A 25667-nucleotide genomic window follows, 5' to 3' on the forward strand; every position below is an offset into this window, starting at 1 on the left:
GCAAGCATTTAGGTGTCTGCTCAGAGGCCTTAGGATCATAAACAGTGAACAGAAAATCCATTTGGAGTTTTAACCCATGACCTTCTAGATTTCACTTGCTCCTTTATCCCAAACAGTACGTTTCTGTGAGAAGGAGACATAAGCAACTTAGAATCTTCACTGTGTTGATGTGATGAAAGAATGTTAGCATTTAGGTAGCAGGCAGGTGGGGAAATGCCCAACTCATACTGTATTTAGATGAATTCTGATATTTTTCTGTGTTTTAAAATCTGTGATTAGTCATTGTACTTTGTAAGTGGAACTTCTTCTCCATTAAGCTGAACTTCCAGGTAGCTAATCCATATGCTGACAGTGTTGAGCAAATCCCAAAGCAAAGGTGTTTGCTATTCAAATGAGAAGAGTGAAAGAAGCAGAAGTAAAAAATACAAAAGCCAAGAAACATGAAAAGAGACTTTTGCTGAAAGAGTAAATTCTACTATTCCATTTTTCTCTCCAAATACAACCTTAAAACACTGCCTGTTGAAAGGTGCACTAATTAATCAAACAATGCAAAATTTCTTAGGTAAGATAACAGGACAGAAATTAGAGCCCCACATCCTATCTTTCTCTTCCTAGTGGACACAGCTTGGTATTCCCACGTCCAGCCAGCAGTCAACAAATACTTCTTGATTACCTACTGTGTGTCACATTCTGGGCTGATTGACACAATAGGAAACCATCCAATATTTGATGTGATTGGTTCCAGTGAGGCTGTCCTTATCAGTTTCTTCTGATTGAAGTCATCCCTTTAAAGCAGAGGAAGACATGTCCCTGACAGATGTAGTCTTTTCTCAGGTCAATAAAGATGCAGTATAAAGCACCTAGTGTACATGAGGTCACAGCTCAGTCTCTGGGTTCACAGAAAAGAGTCTGTGGACCCTCACTACTCAAAATATGCACCATGGACCTTCAATGTTGACATCACCTTGAAGGCTGTTAGAAATGCAGAATCTCAGCCCTATCCCTGAGCCATCAGGTCAGAATTTTTGTTTTTGCAACAGATGATTCCTGTATACATTTGCTTGAGGAACACTTGTCTGGAGCAGGAGCAGGCAAACTACAATTCACAGCCAAATTCTGCCCTACACCTATTTTTGTAGAGAAAGTTTTACTAGAATATTCATTTTCTTAACGAGTTGAGTGGTTGTGACAAAGACTTCCTGACCCACCGAGGTCTAGGATAGTTATGCTCAAAATGTGACATTGGACCATTGCCAGTTTGTGTAGAAGTGCCAGTCCCTGGGCTGTTTTAGGTTTGTGATAAGTACAGAAACAGAGTAAGTGTCTTTGATTGCAAATTGCCATTGCTGTGACACGCAAGTGGAAGATCAGTTTTCTAGCAGTTCATAATATTGTATTGTACAAAAATATCAGTCTGTGACTGTCAGGGAATTAAAAAAAATTAATCCTTCACCAAGGATTATGTAAGAAGCACTACTCTATGAGTGTAGATAAATAATATGTGCATAAATGTATGGTATATTAACCAGACTTGCTAGGTTTTTGGCGACAGACAATAAATTCTGATCTAAGGCGGGGAAAGGAACGAATTGGCTTGTGGCTGGGAAGAATGCTGGAGCTGCTCACAGGAATAAAGAGAAGCTGCAGAGCTCATAACAGTCATTCTCAAATTTAAGCAAAAGTGAGAATCACCCAACAGGCTCATTAAAACACAGATTGCTGGGCCCCACCCCAGAGTTTTTGATTCAGTGAGTCTGAGGGGGCCCAAGAATCTGCATTTCTAAAAAAGGTTCTAGGTGACACTACTCCTGCTCGTCCAGCCTCTTTGAGAAGCACTGAGTTACAGAAAACTGGGCTATGGGAATGAAGCCCGAGGACTGAGGGAGTCTCCAACATGCAGGTTTGCTCCTGGATCTTACTCGAGCTATCACCAGGTGGGAGGAATATAACCTCCTGGGCCACTCTGCTTTAGCTCCTGGGATCATGTGTTCTCACCAAACTGAGAGTCTGCCCCAGCCTTCTCTTGGGCCATACAGTGGCCCTGGGCCAAACTCCGTTTGCACTTCTTACTTCTTTCTCCATGTACTCTATACCCCCATGTATTTTTAAGATTTTTATTCTCTTATTTTTATATCAAAATCTCTTCATGAAACTCAGAGGGACTTTATCAGTTCTCAAGTGACTTTTTTATCCAAATGAGAATTAAGGATAATCTCCTAGGCAAAATTCATCAGCTGGGTTTGTAAATGCATTTTTCTGAAGATCAGCTCCCTCGTGGAGAATTTTACTTCTTTTCTCCCTAAAAGTAGAATATAGCAACAAGTTGAGTAATTTTCAAGTGACTTTCTACAAACTTTATGAAATTACTTCATCTTAAGCTCAGTCATTGAAGTAGATCTAATTCATTTTTTTCCCGATTAAGTTACCATCGGCTGCTGCTTTTCACAAGAGATTTCCTTCCTATTATTGTTCTCCTTGCATTTAATCTCTCTTGGTACTTTTCTTCCCCTCTCTTGATTTGTAAGTGTTTTGCTGTGGTTCAGTCTCCTGTCTGTTCTTGTTACAAAGTACAACCTTCATTTGTTATCTGGGTTCCTTGTGCTATTTGGGCAAAAGGGAAGTGGTCAGATCTTTTAGTGTTTGACAAATGTGATAATAGAGTGTTTCAAGATGAAGATACTGAGTCAACTTTTATGTTTGGTCAAGAAAATTGACTCATAATGATACGTGACATAAGGAAGGTCTTTACTGAGTTTTCCTTTGGTATATATGGGGAATGAAAAATCACTGTTTCATAAAAAATGCAATTTAGCATTTCTTTATCTTGATGGCTTTTTGTGCAGACTCCTTTTATAGAAAGTCTGTGGTTAGAGAATCAGCATGTAACTCTCTCACTATTAGACAACTCATCTTTATGTCAGCCACTATTGGGGAATTGAGATCTGCCTGCTTTTCTTTTAATTGTTATCTTTAGTGTCAAGCTGAGAAGTCATTGCTGTTTCTTCCCTGTCTGAAGTTGTTATCCTGTTAGTCTTCTTATCTCCCTTAGAGAGTGGACTAGACAAGAAACAGGACATGAGCTAGTTTTCATCGCTCCTTGTAGTTCTTCTGCATCTCTAGTTCACTGCATCCACTATACAGTGGAGTCACAGTCCACATGAAGGTAAGGCTCTAAAGACAGTACATAAGGCAAAAAATATGTATAACCAAAATTAGCATTGAAAATCCTTTCAAGTTACTGTACATCTTAATCTTTTTAAGCACCAGAGTCCCAGTAGTGTGGTGAGATGCCGATCCAGTGAGCATTGGGGAATGAGCAATGGGATCTCAGTCCTTCCCACCTCCCTAGGGACTCGTGTCCTTTGAATGAAAAACAGTGCGGTTACCCACTAGATACTACTCATTAATTTCAACTCTTTCTCACTCACTTATCCCATACCCATGCCTGTATAGGTGAATTCATTTAAATTAAATGTGTGTGTGATGTGACTAATGTATGAGTTGAGACAAAATAATATGCTGGGGAAGCAATGAGGAGAGCAGTAGAAATGAGGGACCAAAAAGTTGCTTCAAGGTATTCTTGTCATGCATATTAGACAGTCTAAAAAAAAAAAAATATATATATATATATATACACACACACACACACACCTCTCAAACTAGAAGGGTTATTATGTAGTAGTTAAGAGTTTATACTTCATTGGCCGACAGAGCTCAGCTGAGATCCAGCTCTGCCAGTTCCCAGCTGGGTGACCTTGGGCAAATTGATTCATCTTTCTGTGCCTGACGTTTAATCTGTGAAGTGAGTTAATAATTTGCCGTGCTAGATGAAATAGCGCATGGAGTGATTAGCTCAGTGCCTGGCACTTGGTGGTCATTCCATAAAAGCAGTGGCAATGGTGGCTGTCCTCAAGGTGGTGGTTGTTGTGTTGGTCATTTATGTAATAGGGGCAGTTGGACAGCCTTTGCCACTGGCCAGGCACTGTGTAAACTAGTTGGTAAGAAAAGGGATTCTAGAGCCTGGCTGTCTAGGTTTGAATTCTGGCTCTCTCACCAGAGTGTGACCCTGGGCAACTTAATCTGTGCCTCAGTTTCTTCATGTGTCAAATGGATATGATTTTGTACCTGTCTTAGGTTTGTGGTGATAAGTAAGTGAGTTAATATTTGTAAAACCCTTAAAGCTAGTTTCTGGCACATAGTTAATACCTATACAGTTGTCCCTTGGTGTCTGTAGGGGATTGGTTCCAGGAGGCCCTGCAGTTACCAAAATCCATAGATGTTCAAGTCTCTTATATAAAATCTCATAGTACGATGAATACAGTTGGGGTTTGCATCCATGAGTTTCATACACATGAATTCAACCAACTGTGGATCCAGATTTCTTTTTGGAGAACCAGACTATATAATTGTTAACTGCTGTTATTAGTATTTATTTTATTCTTTCACTTTGGCATGGTTAATTATTTTTTTCAACCAAATAGTTGCTGATTGTACACCATATTTGTGCCACAGTGTTAGGAGTGGGGATGTGCATCCTGCGTGTACAGAGCTTAGTGTCGTGGGCCAAACAGACTTTGATCAAGTGTCTTACCAGCTTTCTAATTACAGGCTGTGATTGTGAGGAATCCTGGGAAGAGGCATCAGAGACAACAGAGGGTAAAGAGATGAATACGATCTAGACTTTGCTTTCAGAAAAAAAGAAAAAAAATGGCCAAAGAGGGAGTATAGAAAGACCTGGATTCTCATACTTGCCTGCACATGAGAAGCCCCTGGGGAGCTTTTAACACTTCATGTGCCCAGGCCATTCTCTAGACCAGTTCAATCAGAATCTCTTAGAACGGGAGGGGTACCAAGGCTTCAGGAATTTTTAAGTTCTGATGAGTCCACGGTGCAGCCAGTTTGAGAAAGAAGGATGCAGAAGGCACTGCTCTGGGAATGTGTGCCCAGTAGGTACAAGAAACTTTCTGTTCATTTGTAGATTCAGGAATCAGGTCAGTTTTTCAGGGAACATTATAAGCAGTTACTCTGGTTTTAGAGATCTCTTCGAGTTAATCACAAGAAAGCACTCTTGGCTTTTCCATAAGACCAGAATCCAAAGCTAGAACCAACTACCCTGGTTTTGCTGAGTATGGAATTATTTATATCCTTCTGATAAAAATATCCACGAGTTTCAGTTTTCTCTTCCTTAGTTTCCATTGCTAAGGTTTCCACAAATACTGGCTCCTAACCACCTGAAGTCATTAGGCTTGGTGACTGGTCTAACCTGATGGCTACTTTGCTAGGAGAATGTTATGAGGCCAACCTTGTCCTTATCTTGCATGAATGTGGACCTGACTCTTGATCTCTCAGAATCAACATATAAAACATTAAAACGGTTAAAATTGTGTTTGTAAGTGAGTTACACAGAAGTTGAATCCCACCAAAATAAAGTAGATGGACAAAATGAGCTTTGCACTGAGAGAGAGGAAATATATATTCGAGTTCTGTGTTCTAAGAGAGCTTTTCTGTGCCATAATCGGTGAAGTTATCCTTCTGGACAGTGTTTCAGGTTCATAGCTATGTAAACTTTCAAAGGAAAAAATAGTCACTTATGAAAGGTTAGATGGAGGCAATGCATGTGCACAGTGTATCATGGTTGGTGATGGAACTTTTGTTTCATACTCAGTAAATAATTTAATGTGAAGTGTTTGGACTACAGGCCTGTCTTTTCACCGCAGACTTGTAATAGGATAAATGACAGTGAGCTGGCAAGTCCCAGGACCTCGAAATTGTTGGTTCTTGCTGCTCCCTGGTGGCTGTCCTCTTGAATTCTTCTTTTGGGGGACAGATTCACTAATCAGAACTTTCACACCCATAGCTTCTGTTACATGGAGGAGAAACTCAAAGTTTCTCTTGCCACTGTTAAAATGATGAAACGTAACTCAGTTTTTGTACATGTGAGAGAATATTTTCATTGGTGAGCTCTGAATGTCTTATGTTAGCTAGGCTTTATATCATTTTTATTCTTTACATTTTGCTAACATGAAGTAGACTTTAACTGACTGCTCATACCCTGTCAGGGACTGGTTGCCGGCCTGTGACTTGGGAGCTCAAGGGTACTATCCTCGATGACATTTTGTTGGTTATGCATCCCATTTACTTACGTAGCACTAATGCAAGTGGCTTGACTCTTAAGACTTCAGCACTTGTGTTTGTATTCACTGCTTGGTGGCAGACATGCTTTCTCCTTTTCCTGCTTTCATCTTTTTCAACCAGGAAAGGAAATGGCATTTAGACTGGACGTGCATACCCTGTTGTTGTCATGAGTGAGCAGTTCTCAGGATGGAGAAGGCAGAGGCTTGTCAAGTGTGGGTTGTGGGGACCACTGAATCAGTAGGTCAAAAGAGATGAAGTCCCAACCTACACACCCGTGTCTCTAACCCTTCCTCAGCCTGGGGTGGGGCTTTCCTGAGGGAGAAATCTCTTGGAAAATTGGGAATGACCTGGATGTTCATATGGGGGCAGCAAAACAAACAGATGAACAGTAAAGATAAATTAAAGGATGCCAACATTAAGCCAGTAAAGCGTGTGTTTTAATTTGATTTTAAGAGAAGCTTCTTTAAAGATCTATTTTAAAACTTTGTATCCAACAGTATTTTAGAATTGAGTGAGACCTTCTAAATGTGAAAGAAAGCAATATCATAAGGCGAGTTAAATTTGAGCAAATATAGGAAGATTTGGCATGTTTTTCTGAAAGGAGGCCAAAACCTTTATAGTCACCCAGCAAATGAAGTCTTGTCTCATCTCTGTCAGCTACTTAGTATATCCATGGAAATCCATAGAAAGAGACCAGCAAGAACGTAGCAAATAAGCTGTCTTTGCGGGTGTTATTTTGAGGCATTTCAACACAGCAACATTCCTCTCTTCGATGTATAGGAAATGTAAGTTCTAGAAAATGTTAGCATGTCAGCACGTTCTGAGTCTCATAATTTCTGTGAGCTGCAAAGTCTTGAAACATCATGACCACAAGAAGATGCTGAGGGCTTTCTGCTGTTTTCTGTCATTAAGGACACCCTTTACAGAAGAGCACTGCAGGCCTAAGAAGTCAAGAGACAATTGTCGGTATGAGCTCTTGTTCCATTCGCTTGAAGCAAATGGTTTCAGTTAAACACCATTCACAACTTTATTGCTGTGCTTAGCAAGCCTTGAAGTGTTCCAGACTGATCATGCTGATACTCAGAAATTATCTGTAGAAAACAGCCGTATGTCCTTCCCAAACAAAATCTTTTAAAAATAAAGACAGGTCAAAACTCAAATAAAACTCACCCCCAAATAAAGTGTTCAATGTCTGTTCTTACAATCCTTGCACTTTGCAGTTAGTTAAGATTCTTAATGACCACCTAGGAGTTTGGTGCAGAAAACATTTTTTTTTAACAGTGTCTAAAACATATTTTTAATACTCATTCTTTTTGGAGATATAAATTAATTTCCACATCACTAATTCTTTAAAAAGAAAACTAGAGAATTAAATGTCTGTGAAATTTACTTCATTTCCTAAATAATTGTTCCGTAATTTAATCCGTGGTCAGTATGGAGTATTTGGAATGCAGAAAAGCACACAGTAGGACATAAATCATTCATGAATCCTTAGCTCAAAGATAACTATTATTTAAATTTGGCCTGTCTGCTTCCATTGTTTTCTTTTTCTTTCTGTATAAATACACATATATTTTGAATTAAATTGGGATAATACTATTTTTTCTACCTAACAATACACTGAAATAATTTTACCACATCATTAAATGTTTTTCTGAAACAAGGTTTTTAGGGCTCATGTTGTGTTCTATTCATTGAATACACTTTTATTTTTGGTCTTTTTCGTATTGTTAAGACATTTAGCTGGCTTCTTATTTTTTGTTGCCACCATAATGTGACCATCTTTGTATTTTTGTGTTATTAGTTTTTGCATGGAATTGGAATCATAGTGTCTTTTTTTCCTCTTTGGGGTCAAGAGACTATATTAAATGTTTCTTTTTTTAACTCTACACCTAAATATGAAATAATTTTATATTTTGTCCTTCCTTTGTTGTACTCTGGCAACTAGTTAGTTAATTGAACTTGGTTGGCTTTCATTGTTCCCTGAACAGAGTGTTTTGCTAAATGATCCCAAATGTTAAATAAAAAACGATTATCAAATAGTTGCTTAGATCTTAACAGATGTCTTTAGAAGGTCTGTATATAATTGGAGGAAATAAATCTTACTATAATAGTGACAGTTAGGTAAAAACTAATTATTATCATCAAGGGCGTTTCATTGTAAGACAACCCAATAAATAGAATCTGTGATAAAATACAAAAATGACATAAAAATCTAGCATATCTTGTAACAAATATGTGGTCGTCAGATTTTGGATCGAATAATAAATAATGATACTTGTGAATTGCTACAAACTTTGCATCCAGTGAGGAAGGAAACATTATCCTTTTAAAAAATATCCTTAATGTATAGTAATAGAATATGAACATGTGCGTTTTCTAGACTTTACCTTTCCATATATTGAGGAGATGAATTATTACTATATTAAAATTGCATCAAATTAAAGTCTAATAAAAGAGCTTATTTGCCATGTTCTTTTTGGACTCATTTGATGGATTTTCATGGATGCACAGTGTAGATAATTGAGATGAAACCGGGCTTATTTTTTTCACTGATATTATTAGTTAATAATGTAACACTGAATTACCTTTTCACTTATTTTGTATGTTTTAAACCAAGGCCACCAGGCACTCTACACACACAGAAGTCTTTTGTGTACTTTTCTATTGGTAGCATTAGGATGATTTTGTAAGTATCTATGTGGGTCTGTGTGTCTCTGTGTTTACTGTTTTCTTTAATCACATTATGGCCTCTGGGGAAACAAGTTTCTTACAAGTACTTTTTCTTCACAACTACTATACAGAGGCGGAAAGCCATAGATCTGATTTGTTTCACTAAAGTACATTTTGTCGGCCAGTGTCCTGGTGGATGGAGTCACAGTATCCAGTTAAAGGATGCAAAGCTCAGGTTTATTGGGGTCATTTTTAGAGGTCCTGACTGAGAATAACACAGGCCGAGGTTCTCCCTTAAAGCTTCTCTTCCTTATCATCATTTCTCCCCAACCTTTTCCTTTTGTATCCAGCCTCAGAGAAGGCAGGACCAATATAGATCAGGCCAGTTGTAGCCATTTATAGAGTAAATACCATATGTTCTCTGTCTTTCTCTCTGCTACCTTTCCTGAAATTTTAGAAGAGTGAAGTTTTCTGGTTTCAGTGGCATAGTTAAGTTAAGAAACTTGGATTTAGAGAGTTGGAGTGGAGCATAGGAGAGGAGGGAGCAGTTATGATATTCTAACATCATTAACTTAACTTGGATAAAGAAGCCCTCAATACCATCATTCTGCCTTACTAAGATTTGGGGGCTCTCATCTCAGCTAGTAATAGTGGTCACATTGCCTTGCCTTACTTTGTTGCCACATTATCTCCATCATTGTCTTTGTGTGGCCACTTCAGACTCCAGGACTTCAGAATTCCGTGGGTGTTCTGGCCAACTATCTTTTTTATACCATCCTAATAATATACTGGTTCTGTGATTTTTCATAATTTTTGCTCAAACAATTCTCATTTATTTTAGAAAGTACACAAAAGCAAACAGATGAAGACCACACAGATCCCAACACTTAGCATCACGTTGTATGTTCTTCAAGTTTTTCTTACCGCAGTATTTTAAGTTCCTGTGATTTCTTGCATCATAGAGCAAAATGCTGACCTCCCTTTTTGCACAAACCGTCCCAGCTTGCAGGTCTCCTTGTGACAAAAGAATGGAGTATTTCAGATCTGCCACACCTGTGCTTGGAAAGCAGTTCTCCATTTCTGTGTGTTTGGTGTGTAAGGTGAGTATGGTGTGTAGGGCAAGTGTGGCAGTGGGCAGCTGCCCATGTAAGTGATAGTCATTGAAAACACTTGGGCATTTTAGAGGAAAGCATGGAAATGAAATAAGAAAATGCAATTACAGACTTGGCAGAAGCTAAAGCATAAGAAGCTCATCACATCCACATCTTTGGTTCACTTGGGCCTGAGAAAACCAAATGAAATGTGAAAAATTCATGTAAGGTTGTTATTCAAACCATGCCATTCTTTTTATTTTCTTTAGTTTATTAAATTTAGCCATATTCCGCTCCCTGAATTAGGTCACATTTATGTGTGGACTCTACCTTTAAGCTCATTTTGTGAGTTGTAAAGTTTAAATTGAGAAAGTTAATTCCCTGGACATCATGCTCAATTTTTTTCTTTTAATAAGCCAGGATGTTTCTGGACATGTGAAGCGTTAAGTAAGGTCTGAGTTTCACTTCAGGGCATCCTGCACTTGAATCTCAAAGACCTCTTATCTAGTCAGATTCCCCATTGACTCTCCTGGAGACCCTCCCTGAGAACCACAGTGACCATAGACCCATCCCTCCTCTTACTTGGCTCCCATCCCCTCTCAGGATACAGTTTCTAGCACCCACCATGGCTCCCAAGGCTCCATGTGAGCCAACACAGCCAGCTCTCCAGCCCAACTGGTGCCCATTTATCTATTCTGTTTGATTTGATCACTGTCCTCTTCTTCCTTCCCGGAGTGTATGAGCACATCTCCATCCTCAGAACTTTGCCTAGCCTGCTCTTTCTGCCCCTAAAGCCTCCCCCTTTCATATTTTTCTTTCTTCTACTCACTCTTCAGGTCTCAACCTAAATGTAATCATACAGAGAGCTTTCCATGAACCCCTCAGACCAGGTTGAAGGCAACAGTATGTTGTTGGTTATGACTTCTCAAATCATACCCTGCTTCTTGTTTAATTATGTAATCATATAGGGAATTTGGCATTCGATTCTGTTACAATTATCCACTGTATCCTAACAAATTACCCCCTCACCTCAAGTGTAGTGGCTTTAAATAGTAGTTCATTCTTATAGCTCCTAGTTCTGTGACGTCACTGGACTCAGCTAGGTGGTCTTGCTTGGAATGAGTCATGAAGCTGCACGCATTGGTGGCTGGAGCTGGAGCCATCTGAAGGTTCAGATGGCTTCCTCACATGTCTGATGCCTCTCTCCACATCCCACCTCATCTCCATGTGGTTTGATCTTTCATGGTGGTCTCAGAATGATCATGTGTAATGACTGGCTTCCAAGAGGTAGGAAATGGAAGCTGTCAGGTCAGGACTGTCATTTTGTCACTTCTATTGCATTTTGTTAGTCAAAATCACAAGTCCTATTAAGATCTAAGGAGGATGGAGAAACAGATCCCATCTCTTAATGTGAGATTGGCAGAATCACATTGCATGTGTCATGGGAGATACTGCTTCAATATCTTTGAAAACTGTCCAATTCCCCCAGCTCAGCTATTGTTCATGAAGGTAAGGTCCACGTCTTACACTACACTGGCACAAAGGAGGTCCTGAAAATATATTTCCAAGCAAATAAATGAGTAGCAACTCTGGAGAAATTCTTGGAAAATACAGGGTTCGTCCAGGAGACAGATGCAAGCCAGCTGCATCTCTTGCCTTGTCCTAGGTTAAACTCCATACTCCACCTGCCTCACCCTTATATCTTTTAGAATTTGTTGACATCCAGCATGCTTATATTTCATAAATTTGCTTTTCATGTAGCACTTGGCTAAGCAACTGTATTGTAGTTATTTCCTCTCCCATCTGTTTCCCTCAATGAAGATTCATGAGGCCAAGCATTATTTCCTTCCCAGTACTTAGCTCTGTGTTAGGCAAGACGGTGTGGTGGTTAAGGACCTGGGCCACTTACAAGTCAGCCTGAGTTGGAATTCCAGCTCTATGTCTCCTAGCTTTGTGACTTTAACAAGTGACTTAACTCCTCTAAGATTCATTTTTATCCTGCCAGTAAAATGGGCATATTAGCAGGAACAGTTCCATAGCATTGTTATAAGTATTAAATGACATAATGAGACATACAAAGCCCTTAGCACATACTGTTTGTTATTGTGTGTTCCCAGTAACTCTTGGTTGTCCCATTACACTGGTGTAGTCATCATGCAGTAGGTTTTTGTTGAGTAAGTAAACGTTTTAGAGTTTTCAAATACTCTCTTTCAAGAACATTCTACCCTATACCTATTCAAGGTAAAATTAAAGTTTAAGTTTCCAGAGGCACCATCCTTTTACTAAAACTTGATTTGAAAAATCTGTCATCCTAGGCTTTTCCATTTGGTATTTGTACTGTGTTGTCTGAGGGCAGTGGGGCTGCTTTTTTCCTCACTTCACTTGTCAGAGTTGTTCTCTCAAGAGCTTAAGTGGGAATGATAGGTACATGCTTTGATCCAACCCTTTGCACTTGGTAAGAAAATTATGAGAAACTGAAAAACTTCATATTCCTCACTGTTTGAGAATAGAAAAATATATCTGAGCTGTTATTTTGATTTGTAAAGTTTAAGAGATTCTGGCTTGTATAACAGAATTTAGATTTCTGAGGGTAATTACATATTTAAGTGTATTTACAGCATTGACCTCAAGGTATAAGAGAATGAGAAAGTTGTGGATAACATTTTATAATTCTGTAGATGGCTTTGAAGGCCAGAGGTCATTAATTAGTAAGAAAGGTCCTCGTCTCTGAATTCGTATCACTGGGGATGTTCCCTTTCTCAATTCTTAAAAACAAATTAAGTATTCCTACTTTTCAGAATCCTGAGTTGTATCTAAAGTTATAATAGACTAGATTTAATCTACTTTTCCCCTTGGAAAAAGATAGTTGAAGATTTATGTTAGGAAGCAGACTTTCTGCCGCCTCCCTTTTGTAAGCATGTTATATACCTTTATCTTGGAAGTTCCACCAGGTAATATTTCATACTTGACCATCTATAAGTTTTCTGTTTGTGATCAGTCCATTCTGTCAATATCAAACTTGCTTGCACTGTGGCTGAGCCATCACTGTTCACCAGAATCTGAGCATTTCTTCCTGGAGATCGTAGCATCTGATCTTAAAGGAAGAACAGGAGAACAAAGCACGGGTTTTGCCGTGTAGAAATCGATAGCGACAAACTTCAGTGCCATTTCATCTTGCCAGATGCCATCTTGACAGTGCTACTGCTTTTCCACGTTAGTAATAGCAGAACATCAGATTAAAGTTCCCTCACAAGAGAGTGGTATAAATTGAGACGTTCATTTTTACTGCCTAAAAGCTACAAAGTCAGTTACACTACATGGAGGCAGTCAGCCACGTTCAGTTCAGTGTTCTTAAAAGTTCCTTTGGCTTACCTGGTAAGTTAGTGTCCATTTATTAAATCCATATTTTAAATAATAGATGTGAAACACTGACCAGAGTTTAAATTGCTTTGTTAAATCAGAGTACTTGAGCAGGAATACAATCTTGGGATCCTATGTGTTACTACGAGCACTGGTTGCTGAGAAATGCACTGGGAATTGATAAGGTTGAGTCTTGATTCTTACTGACTGTAATTATCTGTATACTGTTAAGTCTGTGTTTCTCAAACTTGAGTGTGTCCCAGAACTACCTGGAGGGCTTGGTGAAATGCAGCTTGCTGGGTGCTATTTTAGATCCTTTTCTTTAGTGGTCAGTGCCAAGAAGACAATAAAACAGGATGAGGTGATAGTATGTTGGTCAGATACCACTAAAACAGGATTCATATATAAGGGCTTTATTTGGGAAAGTGCATTTGAAAGAAAATGAGAGGCCAGGAGAGGCAGGGAGGGCCAGCAGACTGCCCTGAGGTCTGCGCCTGAGTGAGGCAGAGAGCGAAGGAGGGTTGGGCAGGGGAGTACCAGTGCCGGCAGGCAGAGTGAGGACTAGGAGTGTCCTGGAGCCTTAAGTCAGCAGACAGAGGGGTCCCCTGTCCTCTGGGAGTGGGCCTCCCTTAGTGTCCCTCCAGGCCCGGTCATTGGCTGGGAACAGACCAGGGGAAGCGTGGCCTCGGCACCATTGCAGCCGGTCTTCCTCCTTGTAGTTGCAGATCCGAGCTGCTTTCTCATGGCCTCACCAGCGAGTCTGCAGTGACCAGAGAGGGCATCTTCCTGGGAGGACGTGTGAGCTGAGACCTGAGCAACACCAAGGACTGAACCTGTGTTGATCTGGGGCCACATGGGAAGAGCAGGGGGAGCAAGCGCAGAGGCTGGGGAGCAGAAGAGAACTCAGGGTATTTCAAGGGCAGAGCCAGTGAGGAGAACCGAGGGAAAGGTGAGAGTTAGGCTACTGCAGTTTAGGAAGGACTTGTAGGCCAAATTGGGAACTGTACATTTAATTACAAATAAAATAAGAAACCTCTCAAGATCGTCAAGCACCAGAATGATGAAATCTGAGACAGAGTTGGGGTATGCGTTGTGGAAAGGGGAGAGAGAGAGAGCAGAGAAACCAGTTAGGACTCTAGTTGATGTTAGTCTAGGCAACCCAAAACTATCTTTTGAACAGTTTTGGAAACTTTTTGGAAAATTATGCCTTTGAAGTACATCCTTTTTCTCCTAGCCTTTAGGATTCTGAAAATATGGTAGGTAGTCTACTTACATTAGGGAAACAGCTGTAGGCACCCTGCTTTCCTGCATCCGCTCCCATCATGTGTTTATTTCAGGCCGTCTTTCTGTCAAGCCCCACTTCCGATTCATCCTCGTCACATAACCTGTTTCCCTACTCTGTGCCCCTTGGGTTTTTGACACCCTGTGGTGGATGCAACCTCACTTTTTCTTTCATAGACCTTTACCATCACATTCAAACTAGCTGAGATGCTGATCCACCTATCTCATTTCTCTTTCTACATATGGTCTCAAATTATATGTGGTACCACTCCCAAGGGCAAAACTGAAGCAGAACATTAGTTAATATATGAAGGCAACTTTTAGAGACAAACAAATGAATGGTATTTGGCTAAATTTAATTAATAAGAATAATTTCTTCTATTGTGATGGTTCTAATGCTGACCTCTCCCTGCCCCCGCCCTGTGGCCCAGTGTGTGTGAAAGGTGGAAATGTGTGTTTTATTTTGGAATAGGGGCCGTCTAGACTCCTGCTCCACCCCTGGGCACTCTGTCCCGCTTGGAGCTAACAAGGGCTTTGACACTGAGTTTTTTTCTGTGCGTTTTGATTGTGTCTTCAGCAGTCACAGTGAGTGCAGAATAAATCCTAGCCATGATGCATGAGATCTGGAGCTGTACCTCTTGAAAAGGAAGATGTCCCCATTTAAAGAGCTGCCAGCCAGAAAAGCATTATTCCCTTGGAGGGTGTGTGCACGTGCTTGTAAAATTTCACTCCCATGAGGACTTCTCACCTTCATTCAGTTGTGCATTTTTCTGCTCTTCCTGCACCTGGGGAGCTCTCACCAGCAGGGAGAAGTTGGTGCTTAGGCTTTAAGTAAAGCGCTGATTGCCCTGTCATTCAGAGTGCTGAGAAACTAGGAACTTCCAAGATAGATTCTTGACAGAATAATTAGAAAAGTGTCACTTTCACTAACGATTTGAGCACTCTCTAAAGGAATGGGCCCAGGCCAGGTCTCTGCTGTCCAAGCCTGGAGGTTAAATGTTCAGGAAGACAAAACATAGTGTGTCACGGGGGAAGATTGCTTCAGATGTGTGGGAAGGGATGGCCCTCCAACTCTGAAACAAGGACACCCGGTTGTCTGGGCTTTTGCAGATGTGTTTCTCTGGCCTTTTGCCAACATTGCTGCTGTTTTAATACCTGCTTGAGATTATTTTGCTCTCTGTTGGTTGTCTGCCTTGCAGTGATGTGTGCAGACAGCTGGCGAGGCAGCTTTCTCCTTGACCTTTCTGTAGGCATGACACTTTCTATCTCCTCATTTAGAGATGGCCCCTGGCCCTTGCATAACCTCAGAGTCCCAAAGCCAGGATCATTTCCAGACAGTGCCAGACACATGATCAGGGCATTGTTTTCCAGACTTACACTATCTCAAGTATAGTGGGACACCAGTGTGTACGCATGAGACAGAAGAGGAAGAGGGTGGCCTCATGATGTAGGCAAATTAATTGCTTTGAGAAGAAAGAAATTAATTTATGTGTTCTTCTTATTTTATAGGAAAATATAAGTCAGGGAACTTAAGCATTTATAACACAATAGATGGAGATAAAGAAAAATTTCTCCTATTTTACATCCTTTGTCACAAATGCTTTCCTTTTTCAAACATAAATTTTGGGAAGAAAATAATGCTCTCTGTGTCCACATCTGTATGTGTGTACAGGTATTTTTAACACTTCCTGGACATCAGAATCTCTTGGGCCGGATCTGAGAAATGCTGACGTCAGCCATCATTACGGAGCAGCGACCAAAAGTGAGGAATTTGCAATGCTGGGGGTGCTCTGTATGTGAGACAGTGAGCAGAATACTTTCTCTGTGTTAACATGTGTCTATTTTATAAATCAGAAAGTTGTCAGTGGTCTTTAGCCACTTTGTGAAGTAGACAGTTTAGAAAGGAGGTTGTGATTACTTCATCCCCCAATTGTCTTTAACAAAATCCATGAAAGAGCAGAAGCCACAGCAACGCACCCTCAAGCTTACATCTTAGGAAGTTGCTTTTTGTCAACGCTCGCAAATGAGAACTAGTCCCCATTTTCTGCAGATTAAATTCTAAACTGTTGAGTCAGATATTTCAGAAGCTTATATCACCAGGCAGACAACCTTACCTTTCACTACTAGTGTAGACTCTACCATCTGTTCTAAGTACCCTCATTCCAGAATTCTCCCTCTCCTGCCCAACTTTGCCTGCCTCAGTTATCACTACTGCCTTGCAAATTTCCCCAAACTGTGTGAACTGGAGGGCATCTCCCTAATCAGTGGACCTCAGCTGGAGGTCACATTGCTCCCCCTCACCCTGTCCCAGGGGATGTTTAGCAACATCTGGAGACATTGTACCAACAACTTGGGGTGGCTGTGCTCCTGGCATCTAGGGGGAAGAGGCCAGGAATGCCACTAAACATCCTGCAGTGCACAGGACAGTCCCCACTATGAGGAATTAGCTGGCCCAAGTAACGAGACTGAGAAACTTTGTACTACATGGAAAGTCCTTTTGTCTGGTTTATCATTGTCTTCTCAGTGTCTCATATGTAGTATATGATTAAAAACATTGAAATGAATACACAAACCCCTTCCTTCTCAGAATGCCATCTTCCTTTCTGTTCTTCCATTATAGTTATATGGAAATCTGATTACATTTTATGTTTTTACTTTACAGAATATCACTTAAATATATAATCTACACTTAAGATTTCAAGCAGATTTATGGAGTTGGCAAAAGGAAATGGGAAATGAGTTGGCTTCAGTGCATTGTGAATGTTCAAAACCCTGAGTCTTGTTTGGGGTGTTAAACTCAGGTACAACATGGGTAATTTGTTAATGGTCACATTTCAGTTTTCTTCATCTTGGTCCTTGAAAGAGAAACATAAAAAGGTATTTTCTTATGTGCCCATTAAAAGAAAGGGCAGTCTCTCTGTTTCAGAATTTCTAGTCTTGCATGTGTACGGGATGTCTTTTAACAGGAAATGTGAGGGTCGTGAATGTGTTGTGTCACTGAATACACCAGGGCCTTGGGCAGAGTGGACTTGAGACCTGATCCCTTAGCTTAGAGACCTGTCTCTCCATTTCCCCTTCCCCATCTGTAAATCTTGCTCAGAAAAACTCCAGAGAATGCTCACCAAAATGTTCACATTGGTTATACTATCTTTGAGTGGTGCTGTTGGGGAGTGATTTTTTTCTTTTGTCTTTTCTATATTGTTTTAATTTTTCCTCCTCAGTGGACATGTATTATTTTTTACAACCAAATGGGATTCACTATTAACATAGAGTCAAGATGAGAAGCCAGATTTCCTATCTCTTTCTCTGGTCCCATTAAAAGTCAGTGGGTTAAAAAAAATCATACTCTACAAACAAAATTCTACCACTGGTTCAAAATTATGGTAAATTATAACTATGGTAAATTAAGGCACTCCAGTTATTTGAACCTTAGTTTCCTCAGCTGTGAAATGGAAGTACTAATGACCAGATCAGGGTAATGAATAATACCATTGTGCTCAGGAGGGTACTGTAGTCCCACCTCTCCCTAAAGATGTGCAGCCTCAGAAAATTCACTTCCTGACTCTGAAGTCAGTGTCTTCTCTGTAAAATGGAGTTACTATAACCCTTGCAAAGTTGATATGAAGTTGGTTATTATATCTCTTGACAAAGAACATGGTGTTCAATAATTTGTATATACTGCTGCTACTTTCTGATATTAATGTTAATTATTATTTTATTGTTACTATCATGTGATTATTATATGAATCGAATTATAACTTTTATAAGGAAGTTCCTCAGGTTTAATTTATTATTACCACTTTTTAATTTCATTTATGCTTCTGTCACTAGAAGTTATAAGACCTCAATCAGGGATGATTTACTCCCAAGACATTAATTGGTGTAAGACAGATTATTGGGATATTAAATACCAATTTATTATTTCTTCTTTAGTAACAACATCTCAACAGAATTTCAGTTTGTGATATTTTTCAGTCTCCCTTTCAGCTAGGTAGAATCATGTGACTGCTTTCTGGCCACTGAGATATAAACCAAAGTATAGTGTGGGACTTCTGGCATGGCTGTCTTTAAGAAGTTGAAGCAGTTAGGAAAGAAGCCCTTTTGCCTTTTCCCTGTCCTTCCGTGCTGCTTGGAATGCCTTTGTAATGGCAGGAGTTCCAGCAGCACTCTTGGACTAAGATATAACCTTAGTGTGGTAGCTTTGCGTGGTAAAGGAGAAAGATCAAAGGGGTCTGAGTCCCTGATTGACTTTAGGTAGTGTCAGACTAGCCCTGGCCTACCCACCACCGGTCTTCTTCTATATGAGAGAACACATACTTGTATGTTTTAAGTCTCTGTATTTCTTCATTCTTGTCTAATCCAGTCTTGCTGCTGAGAGCTTTGGCATACTTTCTCTCATTTACCATGGAATAATTCCAATATTTTTGTTTTTCTGAGGTAAATTTCTTTTCCAATATAATGCAAATAAATAAGTTGACTCACATTTAAACTGGACTTTTGAGCAAATCAGTAAACCAAAACTTTTATAGGAAATGCAAAAGACAGATGTGTGTTGTTCCTTGATTGTGTTCTAGGCTTATTTGGAAGAGGAAATAGTTCTCAAGAAAGAACTGGTTGGCCTGTGAAATGCCAGTGGAAACGCATGGTGTGTATGTGGTCTGCTGTTCAGTACACGGTTTTTCTAAAGGTGGTACCAGTATTTCTATAAAGCTGTTGTGGTGTTTTCCTTCAAACAGATGGTTGTAGTGTGAATCTGGTGGGTTCTTCATATACATCGACTAGAGAAAGGCCATGGAGAATATTCTTTTGTTCCAGAAAACTAAGAACACTTAGTTTTTTTCCCTTCTACTTAAATGTACTTTGTCAAGCAGACCATGTTAATTTAAATAGTAGTAAAAGCGGAAACTGTAAAAGTGTGGTAACTCATTCATATTAAAACATATACACACAACACAGCTGCCCTTTGAATGGTTCACTGGTCGCCAAGATCAGGTGCCCGCTGAATTAAGAGCATTTGGATAATTGACCTTCCATGTGAATAAATTAGAATAGATTAGATTTGATTGACCACATAACAATTTAAGTCATAAAAAGAAGTCCCTTTCTCCTTCTAGGCTACTTTGTTGTGTTGAGTCTCAAAGGTGATTAACCATGTGTTTTTCGTGTTGGAAGACTTTCCTAATCACAAATTAGCAAACTAGAAAGGAATGGTAATACATAGATGTGCCATTTCTTTTTTAATTGAAGGACTCAAAGGACTATATGACAGACTGAGTTGTTTAAAGACATTCTAGAAGGGCAGCCTGCTTAGGATGTTTTAATATGCACTGAACTGCTCCTTCCAGCCTGATGTGGTTGTTACTGTGATTCTGATTGCTGAGGCAATTGGAATGTGATGTTCCTGGGGTACTTTTTACCCTTTTGACTTTTGCTCACTGAGGACACGTGCTAATAATGCATGAGATGTGATGTGATGAGGACCATGCTACATAAGCAACAAACCCAGGATTACTACTTTAAACAGAGTTGCAGAATTGAAAAGGATCTTAGACACCTAATGGTTTCACTTGCTTTTCTTTATAGGTGAATAGAGATAGGCCAGTAAGAAGAAATACTCTGTCCTCAGATCAGAAACTAAGCTATTGGACGTTGCATAATGTACAGAATTGTGCTTATTCACAAAGCCCTAGCCTTAGCTCCTGCACTTACTGATGTGTGCCCTTATTCAAGTTAAATAAATCCTTCAACAGAAAGAGGATATAGGTAGCACTTAATTTTTTAGGGTTGTTGTGAGTCTGAAATGAGACAAATGTCTATAAAGCACTGTTTTGGTTATTATAGCTGCGTAGCAAAATGATGCCAAAACGTAGTGGCTTTAAACAGTAACCATTTTATTTTCTCATAATTCAGCGATCTGGTTTGGGATCAGGTGGGCATTTCTCCTACTCTTCCTGGTGTTCACTCTTCTTGGCTGCATTCAGCTGGCAGGTTGGCTGGTGGCTGGGCTCAGCTGTGATGCTAGGGCCATTGGGCTCTTTGCTCATCTTCCTGTTTGAGGGTCTTTGCTTCTTCACGTGGTCTCTCCATGTGGTCCCTTCTTCTGGCCTTTCCAGCAGAGTAATCAGACTTACTACATGGCACCTCAAGATGTCCAAGAAGACAAGAGCAGAGACTGCCAGGCCATCTCAAGACAGGACTAGAACTGGTGTATCTTTTCTGCCACATTCTAGTAGATAAAGCAGATCACGGACTCAGCCAACATTCAAGAGGAGGGGACTGCAGTAGATCATAAGTGTTGACATGGTTCGATGTGCAAAACCAACTCAGCAGACCATGACAGGGACCCACCTCTATGCCTGGTGCATGCCAAAGGCACAATAAATGTGAGCTGCTCTCTTTTGATGTAGTGGTAGTACTGAGAGTTGTTTTTATTGTTTAGTGTTCTTGTCATAAGTAGGCATGGATGGAAAACAGCTCTTAATAGAAGTTTTGAGAGATTAAATAATTTTATGTCTTTTATCTCTTAGTTTAAATCTATCACATCACTATCCATAGTTCTCCTGGAATATCCACTATAAAACTATAGATGGAAACATACTGTTTTCAGTAGGGCATAGAATAAATTCCCTAATTTGGTATTTTTCCATTAAGTTCCCTAATTCTCTAATTCAAGCAGGTCTGGGGTTTGGCCAGAGAGTGTGCATTTCTAATCAGTGTGACATTGAGAATTATAAAACTGAAATTGTTTCACATTAGAAAGTTAATTTCTGCATATTTTCCCCATCAAAAAAATGTTTTACAGTTCCAGTAGATATCAGTTTAGACTATAACATTTTTAAGAACAACAAGAAATGAAGAATTCCTCTTTTCCTGCAGTGTGATTCTTCACCAGTTTCCAGCTGATTTTTCCTGCTGCTAATGTAGAGAACTGTACTTGGAGGAGCAAGGCTCCAGTCTACAACTGTCTATTTAGTAGAAGCCCTGGCCTCTACTATTAGCGACATCTAAAAATGGGTATCTTTAGGTTCATTTCATTAAGAGTAAGTTACTAGAGTATTTTGTGGAGGATATTTGGGAAATGTTTGGATTTGATGAACCGTCTATCTAATGGTCATATAACATTATTGTATGACTGCTTGAATGCTTTCTATTATACAAAAGCTCTTTTTATAATTATTAATTTTATTCATTCATAATTTTAAAATTTCAAAAAATACATAAGGGTGTAGAGAAGAAAGGAAAATAAACTGATAAACTGGAGTCATTTGTGTCAGCATTAATTTTTGGTGTGTATTATCCTAGATGTTTCATTTTAATATTTTCCCCCTAAATGCTTTTTCCTCTGTAGCAAATATGTGAATTTGCTTTTAAATATTCACAGCTGAAAGTCTTCAAGAAACTTTCAAGTTTAACTGAGTGAGAGAGAGAAAGAGAGAGATAACATGGTCCATTTTTCCTAATATGTTTTAAATGTTGAAAAGCTTGAAGTTAAATTTTCCTTCCTTTTTGATTTTGATTCTTTCCTGTCTGGCTTACATTGATTTCACCTCCTTTTGTTTCTAATGAAGGCTGAAAATATCATACTCTTGTTGAGTTGAATGTGTTCTTTCCTGTGTCCTCACATTGCTTAGACAATGCAACTCTGTTCCTATTATCAGTTATACCTTCCCTGCTATCTATATTCAATCCAGTGTTCCAGAAAGCCTTTGAATGAGGATTTTTACTGGGACTGAGTACACAAACATCTTGTTTAGTAACACTTGAGGAACATTGATTTCCTTCACAGAAGAACCTATTTTCCTGTGGTTTCTCTGTTATTCCCTCTATAAGAGCTGCCTGTAATATGACCCTTGCATGTAGTGGGTCATATATTTTCCACCTAATTAATTATTTTTTAAAACTTTTTTTTATTGAGTTATTATTTTGATTGCTAGTAAGGGCAATGAGTCCTTTGTAGTTTCATTTAAGATAATCATCTACTGACACAATGACCAGACTGGATATCAGAAGTCCTACCCCATAGTTTGGTTTACATCTCACTGCCCAGAAATTAGTCTCAAGATTCCAAGTTGAAAGGGTGGCTGAAAAATATCATAGAATTGACATTCTGTTGACATTCTGTTGGCAACTAAGGAAGAACTAATGTTTGATACTTCAGTACCTCTGCCTTACACCAGTTAATATCTTGGCAGTGAATGATCACTGATGGAGGTCTTATTACTTCCAGTGGTTTAATGGTATACCTAAAAATAACAATAGTGGTAATAATACCTTAAATTTAGAGTGGGTAAAACACTGGGTAAAACAGTGTCCCATATTCCAAATATCCCTAAGGCTGGATGTGAGTGGCACGGTTAGGACTTAGAACAATATGATGTTCTCACTGGGATTGGAGCACTAGGTAGGAGGACATAAGTGGAAAGATTCACCAGTTTTGGTGCCCATATTTGAAAATCTTCAGTTCTCATTTTTCCAGTTTCTCTGCCACATTTCCTAATGAGATATCAATGTCATCAGTGTTTTCCTTCACCCTATACCTGGAGCACAGTATAGTGTATTTTGATTAGAGTGATTACTTTCACATTGAGAATTATAAAACAGAAGTTGTTTAAGTTGGAAAATTAATTTCTTCATATTCTCTCCACCAAAAGTATATTACACTTCCAATATGTATGACTTTAAAACATTCCATTTTTAGGAGCAGGAAGAAATTAAAAATCTCCTATTTTCCTCCAATCTTGATTGTGGAAAATAGGCTCCTCTTTTAGTCAGGGCTTTTAAGATGAGTTGGCTAGGCAGTCATGAAAGATGCTCATAGTAGTTTATGCCCCAGATCCCAAATGTATGTCAGGTGCAAAATAAGGCCTAACCTGCAGGAGGATGGACCACATGACCTCTACTTACAGAAAGGATACTAGGGATGAGCCAGAGGTCTCCACAGTGTCCTTTTTACTTTAATCCACAGAGCTCAGGTTCAAGTTGTAGATTTAAAAATACTTGATGTAAGTCAGAGGAATAAGATACAAAGAAATAGAAAACTTGGAAAACATAAATCTTAAAGACTGAACATAGACCCTAAGAACCACATACAGTGTGTGAACTTTGGTGGATCCTGATTTGGGTATGTGTGACTATAAGACGTTCTTGGGATAATTGGGGAAATTTCATTTTGGACTGCATAGTACATAATAATAGGGAGTTATTGTTTGTTTTCTTAGAGGTTATTATACTGTGATTGTGTAGTAGAATGTCCTTATGCTAGGAAGTGCATCCCAAAGTGGGATCAAGCAAAGTGTCATCATATAAGTAAGTTTCTCTGAAATTGTTCAACATGAACAAAATAATACGGAGACAGAAATAAAATGGGTAGAGGGTATGTGGGTATTCTACACAACTATTTCAGTCTTTCTGTATTTTTCTGTGTATTTAAGGTTTTTTGATCATTCAAAAAGTGGAAAAGCATTGCTTAGTAAATACCAGTATAACCATGGTCTGTTGCTCATGCTGCTCTCCAGTTCCAAAGCTTGCATTTGATTATCATTTATTTAACATCTGCTTTTATGCCAAGTAGTGTTCCAAGTGCTAGAAATATGTAAATGAGTAAGATATTGTCCCTTTACTTCAAGAGCTCATAATTTAGTATGTTTCTTTTGCTACTTTTATTTAATTCTAAGCCAAATTCTTATAAAATCTTGGGAATTAAAATTAAAATTTGCATCTGCTTACACCTAAGAATTTTTTAAAGCTATGTATAGTGATGTAAGGCTGCTGGCAGTCAGCCTGGTAGCACTGAATTTTCTTGATAAGTTTTGTGTAAGAACATTAGGCAGTAATGAATATGTTTAAAGTGTTTGAACACAAAAATGTGACAGTGACAGCCTTGGGGGTTTACACAAGTACCTGATGACATTCTGTATGTATTTAGATATATTTCCAGTATTTGCAGTTAGAGTTGTATTTGAACTGGATAGTCCCATTTGTAAACCATTTGCATGTGACCAGTGAAGAACTTTTCAAGAGGCAGAGCCTTCTTATGAGCCACGTGGCTGATAGGGATACTCCATTAAGGAATATCAACAGTTTCCCACTACCTGAAAATAGCTGTATTGAAAGAGATTTTTCCTTCTTTCTAATTTTTAGTCAGGCAAAATAACTGCTGTCACTCTACACATTTTCTTTGCATTATTCCTTTGAAGAAAATGTTCACATAACCCAAGCATCATAGCATTTGAAACTCAGTGTTGCAGTGCTTGCTGATCAGCTCCAAGGTGAAGAAAGAGAAATATGCTGAGAAAGAAAGGCAATACAGAAGAAATAAATGAAGGATTTTCAGATTATAGTTCATTTAAGAAACTCAAAGGAAAGGGAGTAGGAAAGTCTACTGTAGACCTTAATCTGTGACTCCCTTTGAAGAGGAAATAATACTAGAGGTTCCCTTTAAAACACATTAGATCATGCAGGTGCAAATACAGCTGATTATCCTAGAAGACTCTCACATATCCACCAGATCTGCAAAATTAAAACAGTATTCATGACATGTAAACAAAGCTACTAGTTGAACTATAATTTAAAATGTAGACCTGAATAGAATTTTAGCTGAATGACAATTAGATGAATTTATTAGAAGTTGTCTCTGAGACACAGGAGGGTTGGATTTAGTAGCCTCTACTTGGTAGACACTCAATAAATATTTTGGGGGCTAGGGTATGGCTTAGTGGTAAAGCTCCTGCTTAGCATGCACAAAATCCTGGGTTCAATCGCCAGTATCTCCATTAAAAAAAGAGAAACCCAACATAATAGCGTTTTTTTTTTTAAGTTAAAAAAAATTAAAAAATTAGATATTCGAATGGAAGGAGAAAAGAGAAGAAAAAAAGAAGGAAGAGGGAGGGCAGGCAGGCTAAAGTAGATGTGGAATTATTTTGTAAACTTGATAAGGAACTTGTGATAATTAATTTAGAGACTTACTGAAAGCTACCACTTTTCTCTATATAAGAAAGAGTCAGAAAAACTAATAGAAGGCAAAGTATTTTTAATTTGTTAAGAGAACATTTCCAGCCTGTTAAACAATACAGAAGCACTCATTTAGATAAAATCATTGTGATAATTACAAATCAGTCTCATCTTTTT

General features: G+C 39.0%; 1 protein-coding gene and 1 long non-coding RNA gene across 2 annotated transcripts in view; both read left to right on the plus strand.

Annotated features, from left to right (window-relative positions):
- The window catches only part of SUCLG2 (succinate-CoA ligase GDP-forming subunit beta), a 244437-nt gene that overhangs the window by 155436 nt on the left and 63334 nt on the right, over positions 1-25667 (plus strand). The gene's annotated exons all lie outside the window — the stretch shown is intronic.
- Positions 13362-17370, plus strand: LOC135323341 (uncharacterized). The gene is made up of 2 exons (XR_010384808.1): positions 13362-16302; positions 17203-17370. It is a non-coding gene; the product is annotated as an uncharacterized LOC135323341 (long non-coding RNA).

Source organism: Camelus dromedarius, chromosome 17 (assembly GCF_036321535.1).
Source record: "Camelus dromedarius isolate mCamDro1 chromosome 17, mCamDro1.pat, whole genome shotgun sequence".
Classification (NCBI taxonomy): Eukaryota; Metazoa; Chordata; class Mammalia; order Artiodactyla; family Camelidae; genus Camelus; species Camelus dromedarius.